The sequence below is a fragment of the Micropterus salmoides genome, unplaced genomic scaffold, assembly GCF_014851395.1.
Source record: "Micropterus salmoides isolate LMB-PRFRI ecotype aquatic unplaced genomic scaffold, ASM1485139v1 Ms_hic_scaffold_3, whole genome shotgun sequence".
Lineage (NCBI taxonomy): Eukaryota > Metazoa > Chordata > Actinopteri > Centrarchiformes > Centrarchidae > Micropterus > Micropterus salmoides.
The window spans coordinates 24,720,623-24,744,107 of NW_024042261.1; the positions used below are offsets into that span (position 1 = coordinate 24,720,623).

At 40.6% G+C, this 23,485-nt stretch overlaps 1 protein-coding gene across 1 annotated transcript in view; it reads left to right on the plus strand.

Moving 5' to 3' along the window:
- Positions 1-23,228: 23,228 nt before the first annotated feature.
- LOC119883589 (histone H2A-like) overlaps positions 23,229-23,485 on the plus strand; it is a 750-nt gene continuing 493 nt past the window's right edge. Inside the window, exon 1 of the mRNA XM_038694317.1 lies at positions 23,229-23,330. The gene's annotated coding sequence lies outside the window, so the exon portion shown is untranslated. The remainder of the gene's footprint in view (positions 23,331-23,485) is intronic.

Below are 23,485 nucleotides of genomic sequence, written 5' to 3' on the forward strand. Positions count from 1 at the left end.
AAGCTCTTTTCCCTGGTTTCTTGGATTCCCTGTACCCTTAGGGTTTTGTTCATTTTGATTTACCTGTGTTTGGACTTTTGCCCTGTGCCTGAATGTAAGCCTGTTTTGTTTGTTTAAATAAATTAAATTTTGAACTGCATCCTCCTTGCAAGGTCTGTGTTTGGGTCCGCACCCAAGTTTTCCCATTTCTGCACTCAGCCATAACCATGACATTTCCACATTACTTCACCAACTAACACAACCCATATTACTATCCTGTGTACCACTGGTATTATGTCAAAGTGTTGATCTAGCCTGCAAGGATTGATGCAACTGTAAAAAGCAAATGTGGAGCGATTTGTTTACTAGCCTAAAGTGATGCAGGCAGGGCAGCCAGCTAACACTACATTAGCTCGGGCCTGCCGCTGTTTGCTTCGTAATGTTCAATTTAGATTTATTGTGGTTTTACCGATACTCAGGTACACAGCTTCTCCACCTCTCAGTTGCTGTAACTAACAAGACCCACATAATATAAAACACTGCAACAAAACGGCAACAACAACACAGAGGAAGAGCCATACAATATCACTACAGTAAAGTTACTGCAGTTTAACTGTTATAAAGTGTGACAACAATCTCATTATAATATTCAGTACAGCTCACTAACCGTTTCCTTATCATCCAATACATTTAGCTGTGCTGACATAGCTGAGCCACAGGTGAAAGATACAGATAGTAAACTAGTTACTGAAAATCAGCAGCCGAGCTAACGACGATGTAGCATGTTGGCTAAATGCAGTAAATGTACAATTATCATGTAACGAGCATGGTAACGAGCATTAGTTCAACCTCAAGCTGTTAAAAATGTTACGGTAACATTGCAGTGGGAGTTTACCTGTGCCTCCAGCATGTTATGTGAAGCTGTCTCCCTGTCTGTCTATAACACTCTGCCTATTTTCGGGAGTGTTGTGCCAAGATGCATTTCACTGCACTGAATGAAAGGTACAGAGCCAGTGTTGAGCTGCCTCTGAGCCGGGAACGTTGAAGTAACACAGCCTGAACATGTCTGTGTGAAAAGACACAGCCTGCACGCGGTGTTTCTGCGTTTATTGCAGGATTTCTGTATGAAAGCAGTTGTGTTTTGGATTATGTTCGCTCAAGAGTTCAAGCGAGCACACACCTGGTTGCAATCTTAAAACCGCACCGCTAGTGGCCGCTGAAAACTACATAATGCCCCTTTAAAGGTGAGGTTGTGGAGCACAAAGACAGGATATGACCAGGCTTATGTTGTCAAGTGCAGAGTCTGTTTGAGGCTGGGTAGCAGCAGCCTTGACCCAGTCAGCTCTGAAAAACACCTTCCTTAAGTCCATAAATCATGCAGATGGCAATGGAGGAGCTGTGGATGGCTACACCCAGTGACAGCGCCGTACGTACACATGGCCGCACTTCTGACCAGGTGTCTGGGTTTATCTGGGATGTATGCCAGATAAGCACTGGGAGAGCAGGAGGGAGTGCAAATGCCTCAAATTACAGAGCGTTCTTCACACGAGGAGTGGACGTGGTCTATCGGGGCTTTATAGATAATTACAACCAGAGTATACATTTCACAAAAATGGTGCAGCCAGAGCCGTAGCCACGAATTTAAAAATACTGAGGTCCAGACACATTTTTGACTCTCTACCAAAGGAAAGTTCCCCACCCTGAATTCTGTTTTCAAATTTAATTTTTTAATGATCTTTACTCAACATAGAAATGCAAGTCTGCTGGAAAATGATGCTGTAGTTTATGTTATGTTGATGATCATATGAATTACAGCCATCAGTTTAAATGATTTGTTGTTTCTGAGAAATTATGTTTTTTTCCATTAGTTTGCCATTGCAAATGGTGCTAAATACTAGCAATACCCATGAGCCTCGAATGATGCAAAATCAGGGCTGCAGCAAATTCAAAACACTTTGTCTCAATTGGGAACAAAATAAGTCGCTATAGTTGCTGAATTCATCCAAAACTGAAATAATGTATATACAGGTTGTAACATCAGTTTATCCAACAGCATCTTTATTTTTAGGCACACAACAGAATGTTTCAAATTACATAAACCTTTGAGTTTATTTTACAGGTCCAAATATTTTGTAATGTTGTTAAACTTATGCTGATGATTAAATCAAGAAATTTCATGCCGATCCAAGTCACAGTGGTGCTCCAATTGTCTATGGAGAAAATTAATGTATGGGAATTTCACCTCCAGAAATGGCAGAAGTAGCTTCTTCCACTTTGCAACTCAATTGTCTAAATTCTTTTGCAAGGATGATAATTGTGGGAAAAAAATCCAGGAACTTTGTTTAGATTTTATTTATTTATTGGCCTAAAATAGTCAAATTTGGCCTTAATAAATTGTTATTTGTGCATGATTGTGAGTCATATTCAGGTTGTTAAAAACAACTAAATCCCAGAGACAGCACTGAGGAGGATATGACTTCAGGTATCTGGTTCACTGCAGTGCAGTCTGAGTGTAGAGCTCATGAGAACTGGCCTGCCACTCTTCACGCCCACTTCCGACAGAGCTGAGGTGAGCCTCGTTTGTCCCCAGGGTCCCTTGCAGACTGACAGGCTGCTCCCTACCTGCCTGGTCCATGGAAACTACAATACTCCCACCTCCCTGTTAGACTGTTGGACTGCTGGGACAACTGTGCAGCCCACCCACTGCACAGCAACATTTAATGATACCTGTCTAAAGCAAGTTTTGATTTACTACCTGTGATAGCTTATTCATTTTTATATTTCATAATGATGATTGAATAAACTCTGACCATATGTGTATACTCAATATACAAGCATATTTAGATAGAATTGTTTAGAAATCTGGAAACCATGTTGGCTATTCTACAAATGTTATTTTTTGTTCCAAAACCTTTTCTATGTATTAAGAGAACATCAGTTCTATTTGTGAAAATGTGTGGGTTTGGCAAAGAGACACAGCTACAAACATTGTGTGCTGCAGGTTTATTTTAAACAGCGATGATAAATAAAAGCCAGGATGACAGTGATATACCAGCAGCAGAAGTACCAGGGCATCACTTATACTGCCGGGGTCACAGGCTCTTAATGGCTGCAAAAAAATCCCTTTTGGAAATCAGAAACAGTTTTCAATCACGCTAACCCCTTAAGTACACTAAATTGCAGTTTGATACATATAGTATGTCACACAATAAAATGTGTCCCAAATCACTGTAGCAGATGTGGATGTATCTACCAGTTGTGTGCTGCTGCGGCTGCTGCTGCTGCTGAGTTGGTGGTTTCAGTCTGGAACACATAAAACAGATAGCAAGGGTCTTAGGTTTCACATTTGAGCTTCAAAGACAGACTCATGCTGAAACTGAACGATCAAAACTGGACCTCTGGATTGCAGAGTGAGGCAGGTGCAGCACGTCGAAACACCGTCCAGCCAACCGGAAGCAGGCATGTCACGAGCCCAGACCCTGACCCCCGGAGTCGGGGAGGGCTGCTGTGTCTGTCTGTCTATCTGAGTGTGTGTCTATTTTTCTACAACTCTGTGTACATGTGTTTGATGTTGCAGCTGTCGTCCTAAATTCATCCTTGTCAGTTGCCTGAATATGTATGCGAGTACCAGATAAAATCTTAATCAAAAGTGATACCAGTTTGTCATTGAACCAAAACCAGTCTGTACACCACGCACACCCACTCTTTTTCTTCCTCAAACGTCCACCTCTTCATTTCATCTCATCTCTCTCCTCCTTCCTCCCATTCCCGTACTGCCCAATGATGAAAAATTATGTTTTTACAGGTGTCTCACAATGCAGATGCTGCCCCTGCTTGAGTGGAAATTGCATTCTTTCCTTCCCCCCTTTCTGCTATTCCTACCATCTCTCAGCGCCTCTGATTTGCTTTCAACACTCGAGGCATGTGTTCAGGGAAATATAGCACAGGTGTCAAGAAGAGGGAGGCGATGTTCTTAAGTTTAGTTTTAATCATACCTATGCTGAGGATGGAAGCAGAGATTTGGACTTATTATTTGGACATTTACCTATTTATTCTCTCCTGAATTATTCAACATTAAAGGTTATTTCTGTTTCATTAAAACTTGGGTTACCCGACAGGGTAAGAAACAGGTGATCAAACAGGTTGTAAAGCCAACAGTCTGGCAAAACGCAGAGAGCAGGTACAATTACGTCTAGTACAGTAGGTCAAATTCAGTGCTGGAAGTGGGCTACATTTTACTCTTTGGTGTAAAACAGTAGTCGACAGATATGGGTTTTTTAGTGGCCAATGCCGACGCCGATATTTAGAAAATGCTAGCCAGTCATGGTTTTAGGTTAGATTTGCTGTCATTAGTGTTAACATTTAGAAAAGATGATGGTGACTGAGGAAATTTTGGGCTCCAAATTAACTTTTCCACCACCTTCCTAAAACTCATAATCGGGAGAGTTAACATTGCTCTACAGCAGCCACACCTAAAAGGCTGCCTGCAGATGTGTCAGCAAACATTTATTGTTTATGCAGGTTAACGGCCGATGCTGATTTCAAAATGCCAGAAATCGGCCTATCGCTAGTGTTTCCAACAACTTTTTCTCGTGCACTACACTTCTCACAAGCTGTTCTTTTCAGCCCTCTCTATATCAAGTTCTCTGGGCTATTCATAATGGCCCTAAATAAACTGTATTACCCAGGGTGCATTACATTACGCTCACCACTTCCCGTTCTTAGCTGCCTGCTTTTCTGTGTTGGCAGCTAGTCTAAGAAACATTACACAAACCTTACAAAGCCTGTCTCCAAAAGGAGGTCAAAGCAGGAAATGTGTCTGTAAACTGCTATGAATGTTTACAACATTGTTAGCTTTCATTATTTCTTCCAAATAAGTTTGGCTAACCTGGAACCAGTTACACCAAATTTGCAACATGAGATCATTTCCTCTTACTCGCTTTGTGAAATTGGTTGTTGTGCATTTATTTCAAACCTGTCTGGTAGTGACTGTTCCAACAGACCTGCCGTATTCCTAGCTCTCAGCAATTAACCTGGTGAGTACAATGTTATTATTACCAACTGAAATGATAGCCAAAACTATGATAAAATTAGAAATAACGGTACATAGCGGGGCACCCCGGTGTGCACCATTCATCAAGACTGAGTCCTTACCACAGTGGCCCTTGCTGCATTTCCTTTCTCTCTCCCCTGCCTTTTCTGTCTCTCTCCACTATGATTGTCAAATAAAGCAGAAATGCCGAAACATAACCCTAAAAATAATTCAAATATTAAATTTTTCTGGCTCAATCAAACTAGTTCAGTGAGTCAGGAAAAACAGGCTTTCACTGAAACCATCACTCAATCTGTGTCCTCAGTGTCCTCCATCACTCACATTACAAGGCGTAGACCAGCGGGGTAACAAGCAGGCAAAAACACATCCATCACTGACGATTACCTGTTGATGAGCCAACAGACAAATAACAGATAGGATGGGAAAGAATGACTGAAACAGAAATTGTCACACAGCCTGTGAAGAAATGGAGAAAGAAATATAAGGAGGAATCAAGTGATGAAGGAAGAGAGGGATGGCAAGGGGAATAAGAGAAGCTGGTGGACAGCTGTTGGTCTGTTTACTTCGAGTATATCGCTCTTCTCCAGATGTTTTGCAGCACACAGAGGAAAAGGGAGAGAAAAAGAAGGGCAGGGGCGAAGGAGAGAGAGCAAAACAAGGATGTGAGTGATTGGAGGTTCGATGGCGGTTGCCAGGTTGGACTCATCATGGTGTATTTTATGACTTGTACATTCAAAGTGCTACGTGGTCAGCGCCCAGGAGTCATAGGTAGGAACACCCTGTCTTGTAATAACACAGGAAACAAACACCAGACTCAATGAGGAATCACATCCACTGATCCCAATAAATCACCTTGAGAAGTGAAAAAAGTAAAGTGAAACATCACAATGTGGATTTTAACCTGTAAGTAATTAATAACACATGTTCTCATGAAGAAATATTCAATACTTTATTTCTTCTAACACTTCCACGTGTACCTCTAATCTCTGGCTACATTTCCAGGTTTTGTGACCTGGGGGATTTTTCTGGCAGTGGCCTCTTTGTTTCTTGTCTAGCGTGGCAGGAGGAAAAGGCTTAAACCACAGGATTTGGGTTTGCTGTTAAATTCTGTGGAGTGAGATTAACTCCTGTACAAGAACATCCGCTGAATCTGAGGGAGCTGTCAGTGTATTTCAATGTAGCCGCTGTCTGACACAAAGTCTCCCTTCTATTGGGCAACAAGAGGGAGGGAGGCAGAAAAAGCAAGAGGGAAAATCAAGGAAGATAGTGACAAGGGGAGGAAATGAGCTAAAACTCAAAGTGGGGCCTAAAATTTATTAGTTTCACAAACATGAGAGGTCAGTGTAATCCCTCTTCATCCTGTATCAGGGCCATATAACACCAACGCAACACACTTTTGGCAGAGCTTAAATAACAGACAAAGTATGTGGACCAATAAGGTGTCAGAGTGTAAAAAAGGAAGGTCATTGAACTTGATGAATGATCGCCGTGGGTGATATTCTTAAAAAAAGAAAAGACAACCCCAACCCCCTCTTGCTACTTCACCGCCCTTTCTTCCTTTCTTATATGCAGCTTTGTGCTCAGTTATATTTCATTATCCTTTTTTCCCAGATCCAGACTCCTTCATAGCGATCGCACATGTGCCTGAGTCTCAAAACAGGGCTGATAACAGCCGCATGAATAACTAGGGCCCATCACCGAGCTGCAGCGGTACATGATGCTCCTGAGATGCATTAACACAGGCCGCAGCCTTTCCAACTTCCCTCCAAAAAAGTTAAAGGAGGAAAAGAGAAAAAAACTGAGACATGGAGAGGGGAAAGAAAGAGAGAGGAGGGGGAAGGCCTGGCATAAAGATTAGATTAGCACTTTAAAACATCTGTGAACTCGTCCGGCCCAAGCTACTGCTTCCCCACAGATTTGGGCCTGATCTCACATTTTCTTTCCTCCACCCCCCTCCCCTGTTCTTCACCTCTCTTTCCTCCGCCCTCATCCTTCTTTTTGTGGTTTGTCTGTTCTGTTTGGTCTGTCATTGGACTTTTAGTTTAAGGGTTGGTAAGGCTGGTGTTTTTTTATTAGCAAATACCGTCTGTTTGGCCTGATTTGCTTATGCCACTTTCCCCGTAAACTCCACTGTCATCTAAAAATGAAGTGATACAGAAGAGTAGCTCTCTCTCACCATACTGTGAAAGCGCCCTAACAACCTATGTTTATGTTTTTCTGACAAGAACCGCCTACTGAAAAATTACGAAAAAGTAAAAAAATGTTGTCTGTCATAAATTGCATGAAATGTTGAGACCAGGGTATGCTTGAAAGTAAGTTGAATCTGAAGTAAGTTCAGATGAGAACAATGGCGCACTCAAAGGCATTCATGGTGTTACACTTGTGTCTTCATGCAAAAGGTGATGGATGTTGCTGTGTATAGAGTGACACCTTAAGAGAGTTCAAAACTTACTTTCTCACCCCTTCACACCAGTGGACAATAGTTGTGTGAAGTGGGGTAAATATCACTTTTGGAAAGTTACATAAATTGCCTGACACAGCCCGGCCAATGTCCAACATCAGAAAGATGTGGGGGCAGGAGGATTCAGACACTATTTGACAATCCAACAAGCACTTTGGTTGAAGCAAACTAACTCCTTTATCGAACCAAAGACTTTCTCAGGTAGGGATGGACGTTTGGGTCAACAAAGCATGTGATTTCGACACAGGAAGCCCCTGTTTGCAGCTGTCAACACATTTCTTTTAACAATTATCTTGATCTTTCTGTAACCTCAATCAAGTAAGAAAATTGACCTTGAGTGGAAGTTGTTTGGTCAACTGGTGTTCCCAAGAATCTAAGGATCTCAAAATAACAATAACAAACATGATATGATAGATGCCCAGGACACATTAGTAAGTAGACCTTGACTTGAGATTCTTTCATCAGCTCAACCTTTTTCTAACAAGTAGTTTTAGTAGCCTATACCCTATTAAACCTAAATTGCAGATCCGGCCATGTGATACATTTTTTATGGTTATTTAACAGTTCTAGAAAGTACTGACAAACACTGTCACCCTGCCGATATAATGAGAAAACACCTTTTTTTGTGGTAGGTTGGAGGACTTTCATACTAAGCATGCTCGCGGATGTGGTTCATTTTTTACACTACTTTGCTATTTTGAAATGGGAGGAATAAACTACACTGTCTACTTTGATTGTAATGAAGAAATATGTTGGTTAGGAATGCCAAATGATATGGTATGTCCCTTAAGTGTGTTTTTAACAAATTGGACTATCTGAAACATGAGATAGAGCTTGATGATGAATTCTTAGTATGCACAGTATTTCAGCTCATATGTGCTTCATACGGAGTGCTGCAGCATTAACACTCCCACCTTCCCAGAGGGTTGTTTATTTAAGACTTGATAATGTGTGTTACATTAAACACCCTCTGCAAGTGAAGGTAAGGGACAACATACCTCCTAACTCTGTTCACATCACCATTATGCACCCATTTGGAAGAAAGCTTTGGCCTGCTTTGGAAGAAAAGGGTTTTCCTCCGTTACTTTCCCCTTTAGCTATGAGCTTGTTTCCAGCAGTACTGAGCTGTAACTCCAAAGGGAGGAAGGGTGGGAACAGTATGAAGACAAAGCGATGGAAAGCCTGATACCCTCTAATCTCTACTGGTGGTCGGTCTGAAAATGAAGAGATGAGCTGAGACTCTTGAGGGACCACAAGAATGCCAATGTAAACCCACAAATTTGAATACTGTATATTCTTAAATAAGCTGCATGATATCTCAAGAAAGCTTCACTAGCACACCTAAAAGCTTTCTTAATGTAAACAATTCCAGCATGCAACTTTAAAAAGCAGAAAAGGAATCCACCACTGAACTGCAGTTTTTTGCATCTTGACACCTTTTCATATGACAGCTTCATGGGATGCAACACAATGCAGGCACAAAAATCACTTATTTAGCTGATTCTTTTATCCAAAGCAGCTTACAGTTGCCATATACTGCATGTCAGAAGTCGCACGCCTCTAGAGAAACTCGGGGTTGAGTGTCTTGCTCAGGGACACATTGGTGGATACATCCAGGAGGAATGGAACCCACGTCTCCCACACCAAAGGGATATGTCTTATCCACTGCATCATCACCACCTTAACAATATGACTTATGAGTACAAAACACAAAGTACCAAGCAGCAATTGTTTCAGTTAATCAATAATATCAAAATATACATACAGAGTGCTTTCCAGCTTTAGATTTCTCCACTTATTGAAGCAGTGTATGTGGATTTGTAGTCAACAATGCATATACAATAGTTTTGAGGGTGTTATCTTTCTTTAGCCTTCCCAAAACCAAAAACACAAAAGCAGAAGTAAAATGAATTGATTTAACTGTGTGTTTGTCTGATCTGACATAAGCTGCGATCATTAGTATACTTTATATAACCTTACTAACTACCTTACAGTATTAGGACTACTTCCAACACCAAAGAGCACATCATTAAATACTACATTTGTTGATGGAGGTACAAGTTACGTTATATGTGCTGGTAGGGTTAACCTCCCTGTGTTGCAATGGCGAACAGAAAACACTCATAGATGTCGATTTGGGAGTCAATAAAAACACTCATATTCATCATTTTGGTGAATTTGACTGAAACTGACAAAACTATGGTTCAGCATGAAGCCCTCGTCGGAGCATACATGGCATAAGTAAGCTCTCTTTTAATGGAAACGTCATGAAATCAACATGAAACCTATTGCAGGCACCTGTACACATGTGAGAACATCCACAAGACAGGAAAAAGACAAAAGGAAAAATTGTGAAAAAGAACCAAATAAAATCAAACAAAAACGGGAGATAAAATAATTAATAATAAGTGTCATTATCTGTTCAACTCATTATTTAATTATACTTTTGTGAATTGATGATTTACTCTGCGCAGCAGCTGTTGCACAAATTATGGGACTGTGGCCATTTCAAACATTTTATCCTCTTTGATTGACATTTCAATAGCCCATAGTTGACTGAGTTTTATGAATGTTAATTCAAAGAACAGCATTTTGTTGTTGCACACTGGCCAATAATGTCTGATTTGCTGTGATTGCTGGTTTTCCTTATATTCTTTCTATTTTGACCATCGCTTTTTACTGTATATGTCTGTATAATGATTATACTCACACTTCCTCCTTATGTGGATACCATTGTCTGTGATTTAATAGAGTCAGCCCTCTGAACCATCGGTTCCTGACCTGTTTCCTTTAATAAATAATAAAATAATAAATTAATTCAAATGGATTGTGAGGGATGTTTATATAACACGTTGTTGGTCTTTCTGAGACCAAACCACAAGCAGGATGTTTCTCTCTCCCTCCTAATAAAATATAATACTATTTCATATTGAGTAAGAATTTTATAACGTCTTTCTCTCAATTCTATTGCCAGGCGTCTTCAAAACAAGTATAATATGGACACCTGCTATAGTGCTGTTATTACAACAGCCTTTGTTGATGTCCTGTAAGCGCCCAGATGGAAATGCTCCATGGCCTCTTGTTGGCTTCTCCTCTCTTCCTTCCTACTAGCTTTTTTTCAGAATCTGCATCCCCACATACTCACACACTCTCACACACACTGATCTTGACTCAGACCAAGTTTTGGGAATCTGCAGGACCATGTGGCGGCTTGTTTTTATTTAAAAAGGGTACATGGTTCCAGTAAACCACAGATCTCAGATGGACATCTGGTTGATGGTGAAATTTTCTGTAAAAGCTGGATTTTAAATTAAAGTAAAGTTTGTGTTTCAGTACAGCCAGAGAAAGGCAGACATTAAAAACAGAGAGGGGAAGTTTGCAGCAGGCCTTGAAGAATATTGTGTTTCAACAAAAACATTATTTTTAGAGGCCAGCCACAAATTATCTTTACCTGGCAGCAGATAATTTGCTAAGCCCCACCCCCTTTAGTTACATTTGCTATCCCTGTTAGGCTTTATGTATAGCATATGCATTTTACAATGATAACAATGGTTCCTTGATTTCAGACACAAAGTCTGCTTCTCATTTTTACTTGCCAAACACTGATTTTGCCTGCTGTTTGCAGATTGTATCAGCTATAAATAGCAAGCTAATTAAGCTAAGGCTATCTGAGCTGGTTGAGAAAAGTGTCTCCAGCTGATTTATTTTAAAATGAAAATCCTGTAAAAGGCAACTTAAGTATGCGCTTGATGGCTATACACATTATACTGTATATTGAAAAACGACTAAGGCTAAAACTGAGGCAAAGGAATCTTCACTAGTTGATAATCCATGTAGAAGATAGGCTACACAGAGGAAATAAAAAATACACATTGTTCTTGTAAATCAGTAAACGTTTTTTTATAATCCTTTAAGTAAGAAATGGTTACTCAAACCATCAGACCTGTTTTGCTAGCCACTTGTAGGCTACCTACCTACTTATTTTTAAACAGTTAACAGAGAAAAGGCTTAGATGCGTTTGCAACTCTTTCTAGGGTAATAGTGGTTGAGGTTGCTAGATTTTACACCCGGTGCAGTGTCATTTCTAGTTTCCGACGCAATTGTCATTTACATGTCCAGCACCAATGTTGTGTAAGTAGTACGTACTTGTGCCCCGTTCTTACATTGCTATTTTGAGGCAGCAGAAAGCAATTTCGCCAGTCGTCCTCACCCAAAAAACGACAAAATAGGTCAATAGACCAAATTTTGCTTTATGAGCAAACCTCTTGCAGCCGTCTGAAAAACACCATTTGTAGGATATAAATAACACTCATATTGGTTGTTTTGAAGACATCAACTATCGACCTATTCTGTCATTTCTATATGAGGATGTGCTGGATTTTGCCATTGAACAACAAAAACCTGGTGTAAAGGCAATAGTTCAGATAGTAAGATGTGCCTACATAGGTGTTCACAAAAGATGTATAATCTGCTTGTTACACACACAGGGACATTTAACAGTCAGTTATATCGGTGCATTTGCTCATATGCAGCCAAATGGAGTTGTTGATGGGACAGATGATTGGAAGACTCTGGAGGCAGAGGGTCCACCAGCCAAGAACCACATATCTATCCCCTAGTGAAAATGAGTGCTGCTCTGGCTCTTCGGTATAGATTGTTAAATAGGGCCTGATGGGTTTCATCGCTTGTTTTCACAACCAGAGTGTCACCTTTGGTGGGAAACAGACACACTATATTGCCTTTTTAGAGTTCTCTTTTCAGGGAGCCATTAATATGAGCAAAATTCCTGTGATATTAACACATTTACATTAGCAATGTTTACCAGCAGTGACCAAGCCTGGACCAACAGTCTAATGTCTAACATCTCATGGGCTTTTATTTTCACAATTGAGCAATTAACACTTTCTTCTATCCAGTGGCCTATCCCTGTTCTATCCAGTGTCTATCCCTCTGTCTCCTCATCCCTCTTCCAGTCTTGTTTTGGGCAAAGCAACAGCACAATAACATAAATCACAGTCTGTTTGTGGCCAGAATGAGAAAACCAAGCCTGAAGCTACAAGAGCATCTGTTCTTCCCTCTAAAGCACACAAACATACGCAGACATGCACAGCAACAAACACAAGTCTGAGAACAGCCTTGAGCTGTCAGCACAGAGGCCTGAATCCTGTGACATGTTATTTTTATATATATTGACAAGCAGGGAGGGATAGACCTGAGGCATCATGTGGACCAGATGGGAGAGGGAGGAAAGGATGCTGAAAGATGCTGAAAAGAGCAAACATGCCATGACGATGACATGAAGAGATATGTAGCTGTAGTAACGGTATTAAGTCCAATTAATTTCAGTAGAATCACAAGTTAAACCTTGGTGATAATTGCCCTACAAATTTGTGAAAGATGTCTTGACAGTCTGAGGGAAATGAAGGAAGCCATAGCTTATTGGCTGTGCTGCACCATCAACTTTTATTTTACCTCCTCTGTTTGAGAATAAATTGCTCCTCAAAAGAAGAATGGTTTGCAAACAGTTATGGGACAGGTGCTGAAGGTACCAATTTTTGAATAAACTGATGTGGACTTATTGTCCCGTTAGCAAATGAAACAAAAAGTGTCATAGTAATCTATGATTTCTGACTGGTTGTCAATTTCTAGACAGCGGGTCTTACGAGCCTGTCCTCCACAGAAAAACAACCATATAAGTTGTTTTAGCCACAAAAACTTGCGACTCATGTTCATGTTTATTGTGCGACCTCTAGTGGCTGTATAACCCAAACACATGGCAAAGATGTCATATGTTAAAAATAGCCAGACAGTTGTGTTGCGGTTAAGTATAGATAGATAGTAAAGATAGTAAGTTAACCGCTTTAGCATTAGCGGTTTAGCATATTTTACATTAGCATAAGTTACGTTAGCTTCATATCGTTAGCTATGTTACCATTAGCTACGTTGGCTTTGTAGCATTAACTAGCTAGCTAACTATATTAGCATTAAAGGCATTGGCAGCCCCCCCGTAGCCCCTTACCCTCACCTTCACAGTGGTGTGTGCCTAAGTCAGTGATTTTATGCAAGTCGACCGGTGAACTCAACAGCTGCAGTCTCTACGTGTTTATGTCATGTGACGTAGGTCACGAGATTTCCAAAGCGCAGGTCCGGTTAGGAAACAGAGTTTGAAATTGCCGTTTTGGGAGGCATGGACAAACTATTAATACTACAAATGGACTAACCTATTGTAGGATACACCCATATGAGTCGGATTTTGAGGGTGGTTATTATGACCTAAGTTGACGTTTAGGTTGGAGGACTTGTTGGATCTTAGCCTACATAATACGAGACTGTCAGAGGGTACACCAAGAAGCAGACTAGAGAGCATTGATGTATTATTGAGAGAGCAGGATGTGAGACCACCATTCAGTCTTGCGGCCAATTTGCAATATTGCAATGGAATAATTCCCTGCGGCCCAAAAAGTATATTCCCCATAACCCACCATTATAAAAGAGATACCTGTAAAATTGTTGAAATGATACCAGCAAATGCAAACAAGGTCAATTTTACACATTTTACACATGAAGGTAATATATTTGTAAAACTTTCCCAGAGTCTTAACAAACTATTTTTATTAGCGTGACATTGGACGACGCCATTACTTGAATTACTCTTTTAGCATTTCCTCTTCATTAAAACTCAAATGCCAGGGGGAGTAAAGGGGAAAACTGAAAAAATCTTGGTGAGCTATTGTGACTGAATGTTCCCAGGGTGCTAGCATGTTAGATGTTAGCTCAACAGCCACAGTAGTTCACCTATAGTCCAACAAAGGCTCAAAGACACATGGACAAATTTCACTGTGTGTTCTGGTGTGACTGTGCCTTCAAACCGAGTAAGCAGCCAAATCATTTGCACAAACATTTATCCCTCTGTTTCCTCTCTTTGACCTCTCAGCACATCATCTGCTTCAGACCACCAGAGACCTGAGCGTCTGAACTTATGCTTCCTGGCAGATTTTAATTCTCTGGTATCAATGTGTGAATCAAAAGTTTCTCCGTCAAGTCAGTTTTTTGAAAATGTAGATACTTTCCAGTACGAAATAAAATGGACAAATCCATGTTTACATATTTAGGTTGGGGAAAACATGCCATGACTTCCTGAGTGACAACCTGGGAGTTGTTTCTGTCAGAAGAATTAGAGAAATTCTAAGAAACCTCCAGCTGTGAAATAGAGTAATATGCTGAGTTTATTAGCATGCAGGGTTTTGCAGGTTGCCTAGTAAAGAGGGTGATATTGTCTGGGAATGGCTATAGCAACAACAATTTTTGTAACAGAATCCAGAAACCAGTAATATTAAATGGACAGTAACGGCTATGGCAGAGATCTATCCCTCTCTTTCCCTCTCTTTCCCTCTCTTTCCACGTTTCTTCGGTCTCTATAAGATGGGAATGTGACCAGTCGGGGGGGGAGGAGGAACCACTGCCACGACTGCCATTTCCTACATGGCGGTTCTCAGGGAAGCAGTAGGGCTGGGAACAGGAAGCTCCCCAAAACACATCACAGACAGACGGAAATGAATATTTAAAGAAATGAAGTGTGTGAGCTCCTCTGTGTGGGTGTGTGTGGGTGTGTGTGTGTGTGTGTGCGTGCGTGCGTGCGTGCGTGCGTGCGTGCGTTCATGCTTGCGTGCGTGCGTGTGTGTGTGTGTGTTTGGATGATGAGGCACCAAGGGTGTAAGGAGGATAAAGAGAGAGAGGACAGGAAGAGAATTACTTTTTGTTTTAAATGAGTTATACAGTGGAGAATAAAGTGACAGAGAGCCAAAACAAGTTATGGAAGAAGTTATAGTTAAGAGAAAAACATATGGAGGAATTAAAAGCAGGGAGGAATGGGAGTTTTGCACAGGTGGGATGGATGGCTGAGTGGATGATGGAAAATTTCTTTGTCCTTCGTTCTTCACCCCTTCGTCTAATGACATGGCAGTGGATTTGCGATGGTTGCCGTCTTCTGGTCAATCCCCGCTCACAGGTGATCAGTGCCAGATCAAATCCTGCCCTGATTTTATATCTCCACCCTGTGTTTTCATAAAGTTTAAAAAGGGAAAGGCTTTTTATTGGGAAACCAGTGACATGTGGTATTGACATACGGTAGCCATCACAGCTGGCTGAGGACCGGAGGAGGATAAAAGGCGCGTAAGATGATGCAAAAGATGAAGAAGGTGGAGATGAGAGGAGAGTCTTTTCTAGACTCCTCTAGAATTCACAATTTCCAGTAATAGTAAGCAGGGGAGGCACTAGTATTGGAAACAGGCGTAGCCTAATGTAATTACTTTACCAAAGCAGTATTAAGGCTACATGGTGGGCAAAGCAGCGGCCGAGCATTTTTCAGGAGGTGAGGAGAGCCAGCAGCGATTCAACTGATCAACAAGGTCAGCACTGCCCTGTGTATCACTTGATTAATCCCCTAATATGAGGCTTGAGCAGTCAGAAGTTAGATTTCTAATCTATCACAGTAGTTAATACCAAAAGTATTCTTTTTCTTACTATCTCCCCACTGCAGCTTAGTAAGGAAACACTGCCCATGGAAACACAAAGAGTGATTTTAATACTGAAAAGACTGTAACAGTTTGATTTGTCTAACTCAGACTGTTGAGACCTCATATTAGCTTCAGTTGAACATTAGAAGTAACTTTTTCACAGAGCGATGACTGTTGACTCGTACATGGACATGGCCGTTCATTCACAAATCACAAATTGTTGTTGAAACATCACACGTCAAAGTATAATAAAAAATCATTTTAAATGAAACAGGAGTATGGAGTATTGCTACATATGTTACACATGTCCCTTTTTATGATTGCTACAAAAAACACTTTGCCTGTCCTGCTACAACCCCGAGTCTAGTCTTTCATAAAGAAAGAATTTTCTCTCCATTTCTGAACACTTTTTATTTTAGTCTGGTAAATAACCACTGGGCACTCAAACAAACTAAGTGCTTGCAGCCAAAGCACCCCAGTGATTAATCAACCTTAACAGCCTCACCAAACGTGTAACATTTCTGTTGGTGCCAAATTAGGGAAATTGTCTCTAGTGTCCTTCCTACACAGACACACTGTCGTCAAAGACAACTTTCAAGATGAACTAAATTAAACAGAAGGACAAAGGTGATCCATTACATTCTTCTGGTATCTTTAATTAACGGTATTGAAAATGTTCTCCACTAGTATTTTCTTTTACATTTGTTAGCATCTGTGTATAATGTTCCTTAATACCACAAGTGTTATAGGGATTCTCAAGCAGAATCTGGAGGTCTGTGAAAGGAGAGAGGCCCGCACATCGAGGCAGAGGAATTGGGAAGGTGCACCTATACTGTACGTCTGCTCATTCATTACTGAGAAAATGTATGTATTAATTGTGTTTTTACCACTGAGGTTATAGTACCATACTGCATTTTGGGCTAATAAAACTTTCCCAAAACCCACTGAATTATTTAAATTGAGCCTAAAGTTTCTTTCTTGGCCTTTGAAATATTAGCCTGACAAAAGAAATCTTAACACAAGGTCCACCTAGCTACTTCCTGTGCTTTCAACCGCATGATCATGAGACCAAAGTATGCGACCACGTGATAATAGGTGGTTGTTTATGGAATTTTAAAATTGTCATAAATCTTTCATAAAGTCTGTTGTCTTTCGTAAAATGTGTTTTTTAGAAAGGTTTTTACTGAGAGTTAACTGAGAAGGTTAATACCACTGTCATGACTGTATAGTAAATATATCCAACGAAGGTTAAAATCAAGGGCAACTGGACTTGGTTGAAGATACTGGAAGACGTTTCGTCCCTCATCCAAAGGACTTCTTCAGTTCTGACTGACTGGCAGGGAAACTCAGCTATTTAACCTCAGTTGGGTCGTTGGCCCGGGTCATCGATACCGCTGGTTCGTTAGTGTTCCTTGTTGCTGTGACGACAGTTGTTACGGTCATTAGGACTACCAGAGGTCAAGACTGAACGACCATCGTTGGTATCTTCACCTGAGGCCAATAGGTTACGTTTGTTGAGTTTCCTGGGAAGTGATGAAAGGACAGCATTGTAAGTGGGGGATAAGTGGTGGCGTAGACCCCCTCCCCTGTTCAATGACGGCTTCTCAACCCTGGTGTAGATGGCTTCCTTGACACCTCTTTCAAACCATCCATCTTCTCTGTCTAAAATGTGCACCTGGTGGTCCTCAAACGAGTGTCCTCTGTCCTTCAGATGTAAGTAGACTGCAGAGTCTTGACCTGAGGAGTTGGTCCTTCTGTGTTGAGCCATGCGTTTGTGTAGTGGTTGTTTAGTCTCCCCAATATACAGGTCTGTGCATTCCTCACTGCATTGGACCGCATACACTAGATTGCTTTTCTTCTGTTTCGGTGTGCGGTCTTTGGGGTGTACCAGCATCTGTCTTAGTGTGTTCTTGGGTTTAAAAAACACAGGGATGTTGTGTTTGTTGAAAATCCTCCTGAGTTTCTCTGATACTCCAGACACATATGGAATCACAATGTTGTTGCGTTTGACCTTCTTTTCCTCCTCTCCTGTAGTTTTGTTCTTCTTGGATCTTGTGGCTGTTTTCACAAAGGTGCATTTAGGGTATCCACAGGCTGTAAGTGCGCCCTTCAGGTGGTTCTGTTCCTTCTCTCTGGCTTGGGCGCTTGTTGGTATGTTTTCCGCTCTGTGGTGCAGTGTTCTCATGACCCCTAGCTTGTGCTCCAGTGGGTGGTGTGAATCGAACAGTAGGTATTGGTCTGTGTGTGTGGGTTTTCTGTAAACACCAATCTGCAGGCTCCTGTCCTCTTCAATGTGTACAGCGCAGTCCAGGAAGGCCAAACTGTTGTTGTGAACATCTTCTCGTGTGAACTTGATGTTACTGTCCACAGAGTTGATGTGTTCTGTGAAGGCTTGCACTTCCTGGCTTTTAATTTTGACCCAGGTGTCGTCCACATACCTGTACCAGTGGCTCGGTGCTATTCCTCTGAAGGAGATGAGAGCTTTGTTCTCCACTTCTTCCATGTAGATGTTTGCCACAATCGGGGATACCGGTGAGCCCATGGCACAGCCATGCTTCTGTCTGTAGAATCCACCGTTGTACTGGAAGTAGGTGGTGTTTAGACAGAGGTCGAGTAATTTACAGATCTGGTCAGGGCTGAGGCTAGTTCTGTTGTCCAGGGTGTTGTCTTGTGTTAGCCGTTTCCTAATGGTTTCTACTGTACGGTGGGGATGCAGGTGAACAAAGAAGTCATGTCATAGGATACCATGGTTTCATCTGGATCCAGTCTTAGTCCTCGAACTTTGTTTACAAAGTTTTGGATGTGGTGAGGCGTGTTTCCCACCAAAGGAGCTAAGATGATAGAATTGTGTTTGGCAATGTTGTAGGTTAATGCTGCTGATAATCGGCCTGAGTGGGGCTCCTTCTTTGTGTATCTTGGGTAGTCCATAAATGCATGGAATGGCTTCTCCAGGACACAAACGGTAATATTGTTCACGGGTGATGGTGTTGTCCTTCTGTCCTTCAGTAAATATAAAGCTATAGCCAGCAGCTGTTTAGCTTAGCATAAAGACTGGAAACAGAATCCACCTACCCGCACCTTTGGACACTGTTTCTCCCTGTCTTCAGTCTTTATGCTAAGCTAAGCTAATCAGCTTTACATTTCAGGGACAAACATGGGAGTGGCGTCAGTCCTCACATCTAACTCTCAGCAAGAAAGCAAACATGAGTTTTTCCCAAAATGTCAAACCACCCCTTTAAAATCTGCTTCAGAGTGATGACAGTAATGTTTGTACAAATGAAAACCTATATATATAACACAGAAACCTTTCCTGAGATTTGACTAAGGAAATAACATTGAGGCACAGTCTCTCAAAGTTGTTTCTCCTTTATTTAATGGGAGTGAGCCCAGGCTGTTACAGAAGAAGTCATGGAAAAATAATCACAGCCTCACGGGCATTTTTTTTTTTTTTCAGGAGGCGATAGACTTTAAGCACCTAAGGATCCTGGGACCTCAGGACAGCCGGCTGTACTGTGGGTGTCCATAAGGTTTCATAATTAAAGTATATCCACTCAGAGAATGACTCACTCTCCAGTTACAGTGTGGACACCTCACATTAACTGTCTCTTTATTAACTTCAAATTACAAGAGGGGCCAGACATATTCATCACCTTTTTTCTGCTGTCAAGGCGCCACATGTGGCTAATGTCGCTGTTATCTGGGAATTTATGAATGAGACAAAAGTGGTTGATGATGAATAGGCTATTATCCATTTATAAAGATTTGGTTATTATCTTTGAGGTTGCTGCCTTTTGAAAATGGTCGGTAATTCAAATATGAACCACTTTTTCCATTGGAAAGGATGTCTGTATATTGAACAAGCGTGTCTGCACATATGAAAGAAGTCACTGACCCTTTAGTTTGTTTCCTGTAGAAGATCAATTGCTTTCCGAAGATCAGGCGCAGTCTCCTGTAGTCTCCATAAAGCTGAGGAAAGGGGAAAAACTGGCAGTCAAAGTAACAGCACAATCCTCCTAAAAGCCACATCTAAAGATTTATTGCCGCTCTGGGAAAAGAGAAAAAAGCCTCTGTGTGTCAGCTGAAGAGGGTGTGAGGCTGCCTTCACTGTTTACCTGTCCACCTGTCTTGTTGCAAAAACAGAGAAGAAGACCTACCTGCAAATTGAGTAAATCAGTTTTGTGGAAAACATTGCATGCAAGGGAATGATGAATTATCTTATTTAAATTATCGTGAGTAGCAGACAAAAGAAATCTTGTTAGGGGCTTTGGAGTCTGGTTTTGCCTTCAATCTCTGAGTTTAATCATATGTTTGGATCATTTCATGACTTCCTCCGCTCTCCCTTTGATCTCCTCTCCTCACTCGGCAGCATATTACAAACTTCAGTGTTAGTAGCTACTGTTGCTAATAAATACAGAGAGCCTTCAGCCTTTATCCAGACAAAGACTCTCAGGAGAACTGCACAAAAACAAATGGCTTGTTTCAATGATGACAACTCACATGATGAAAAACCACAGCTTATGTACTGTCCAATTCTCTGAGTGTGAATAAAACAGCTTAATAGGTGTATTGACGTTATACTTTACATACTTTAAAGACAGGCTGCAAATATATGTATTAGGAACTGCTCTGTGACAGCTTGTGAGTCCCGTCCTCTCCTCCTCGTGTTGGGAGGATGTTGAGAGGTTGAACAGAATCACATCCAATCTGTCCAAGGACGACCTGCTGGGAAGGTCCCCACTTAATTTGTCTTCCCGCTGCTCTGCGATTGGCCCTTTGCCATATTTTAAAGTGAATCCGAACAGTCAAAATGTCTCTCTTTCTCTTTCTCTCTCTCTCTCTCTCTCTCTCTCTCTCTCTCTCTCTCTCTCTCTTTCTCTCTCTCTCTCTCTCTCTCTGTGTCTCCCCTCCATCTCTTACTGTCGGTACATGGGGGAGAAGGCAAATGGTAGAAAGGACAAAGCTGATTGCCTTGAAATTTGGCAATGAGGGTATTGACAATGACAGAGTCACCAGTCATTTACATCAAAGCAAAAAGAAACTGGGAAAACATTACTTTTAGCTCAGCAAGGGGAGGTCTTCTTTGTCTGGTGCAGTTAAAATGTATATTCTCCAATAAGAAATATTTGTTTTATGCTCCTTATGCAGTAACCTTTATTGAGTAACATAAAACCCATCTGTCCAGTCTGTTTAGTCAGTAGTTTGATAAAACAACTCAATTTCAGCTTACTAGCTTTTATTGAAGCTTTCAACCATATCACATGGTCTTCATCAGCAGGTAGAGATTGCTCAGTTGACATGGAGATGGGTCATGTGAAAATGACTAGTGGCTGAAAAGGGTGATATGCACTATAGACATGCTAAAAATGTTATGGATGAAATGTATACAGCTACTGAGCTCGCAGCAAGCTAGAAGAAAAAGAAAAACTCAGGAAAAATCCAGTAAGTGGACCTTGATTCTATATTATTTTGGTAAAGTACTATTTCCAAGATGATGAATGAACTTCGCTTAGTTTTATCAGTGTTTCACCTCTAAAATTAGATATCGCCACAACATTGACAAACAAATAAAAAATACCAGTACATAAACATGGTTCACTAAGTTTGGTAGTCAAGAGTTGCCTTTGAGACCTTGAAACATGAATAATCCCCATTTATCTCGCTCTGTGCGCTGTAGCAAAACACTTGACACTGAGTTGTCCACAGAGGTAGGCGATGAGTCATCACCCCCCCCCCCCCCCCCCAAGCAATTAGTTAGTAAGCACATCAGGCACTCGGGGAACAGACACAGTCAAGCACATAATCATAAAGTGAAGGATCATGACACCACTAAGTGTGATTTTATAAGTCCTCCATCACTAAGAGTAAGTAATTTGAGAAGAACAAATAAAGACAGACTGCAACAGCCAGCGGTTAAATCGGAGGTCTTTGCTGCCACCTGCTGTTGATATTTTTCAGCACATTCAGATTATAAAATGAAATTCATTAAATGATGGCATGTTTTATAGCAAAGTACTCTAACTGATTGGTGTTTAAAATGGTTTTATAAGCAGCATGCTCAGATACATGTGTTTCTCAAAGGTAGTGGTAAAAACTAAGATATGAGTAGATGTTCCTTTATTTATTATTTATTACTTTATTTTTTACTTTATTGATATTATTAACTAAGTACATTTACTCAAGTAGTGTACTTAAAATTAGCTCCACCTCAAAACTGTAAAATAGTATGTACACATGGATGCTAATAATATACTGTAATAGTATAACACTCACAGGAGCCATTTTATTTTGCATTATGAGTACTTTTTATACTTATGTACTTTTTCTTGTAATGGAGCATTATTATACTGCAGTAGTGCTCCTTTTACTTTGGTGTTTACATAGTGAGGATGGTAAGGAGTAAAATAAATATTAGAGTACAACGCACTTTTATACAAAGGTAGACACCATTAGTAAAAAAGATGTACACACTGTAGGCTATGTCAAATAGTAAGCTGTCCCACACTGTGCATGAGATATACTTTCACACTAGAAAATATTTTTATACTAATATAGATACTATGTTTTATTTTAGATTTTAATTACTGTTCTCATGTCAGTCTAAAAGTTTTCTTTTCTTCACACAAATAATTAGTAAAAGTGATCACAGCACAGTGCCCCTGTAGATTTATATTCAAATACCATATTTTCTATATTAGTATTATTATTATTAATAATGCAGTTATATTGTAAACAACATTTTAATGTGGAAGCTGGTTGAGAGTTAGCTACTACTTTACATACTGTTTACACAGGTTTTGTATGTAAAATCTTACTAGTTACTACAGCTATCAAATAAAAGTGGTGAAAATACAATATTTGCCTCTAAAATGTAGTAGAGTGAGTGGAAATAGCATAAAATGGAAATACTCAAGCATAAGTAGGTTACCTCAAAAATGTAAGTAAGTGCAGTACTTGTTATTATCAGTTACATGTAATCACTGCCTATTATACATTTAAAGACATTGCTTAAAGTGTTCAAATGTAACTAACATCAGTTACAATTTTGGAGCCTTAATCTTTGATTGACAGGGAGGTTGGTATATCATCACGTTCAGCTAATAATCCCTGCAGCCACTCACAGTGTACAAATCTGAAGGTTACAAATGGTACTTTTTGTGTAGCGATTTCCCCCTCGCAACATTCGTTCACACAGGTGTTTGGTATCTGGCTAAAGGAGCCAGGTGTCGGCAATCAACAAATTACTGCCTGACTCATATAAAAGAAGTGGTCTGTGGTTCAATGTGAAGCTGCTGTGTCAACTTGAAGCAAGTGCAGAATACTGGTGAGTGTTAAAGTTTGATGTGGTTGTGCCTCAATAGGCATGAGTTTGTAATTGAGCATTATAAGATGGTGTTGGCTCTCTTATTTAAACATGTTCTAAGAGGCTGCTCTCTGGAGTGTAGTGGTTACTGCAATTTGGACTAATTTTGCTGTTAT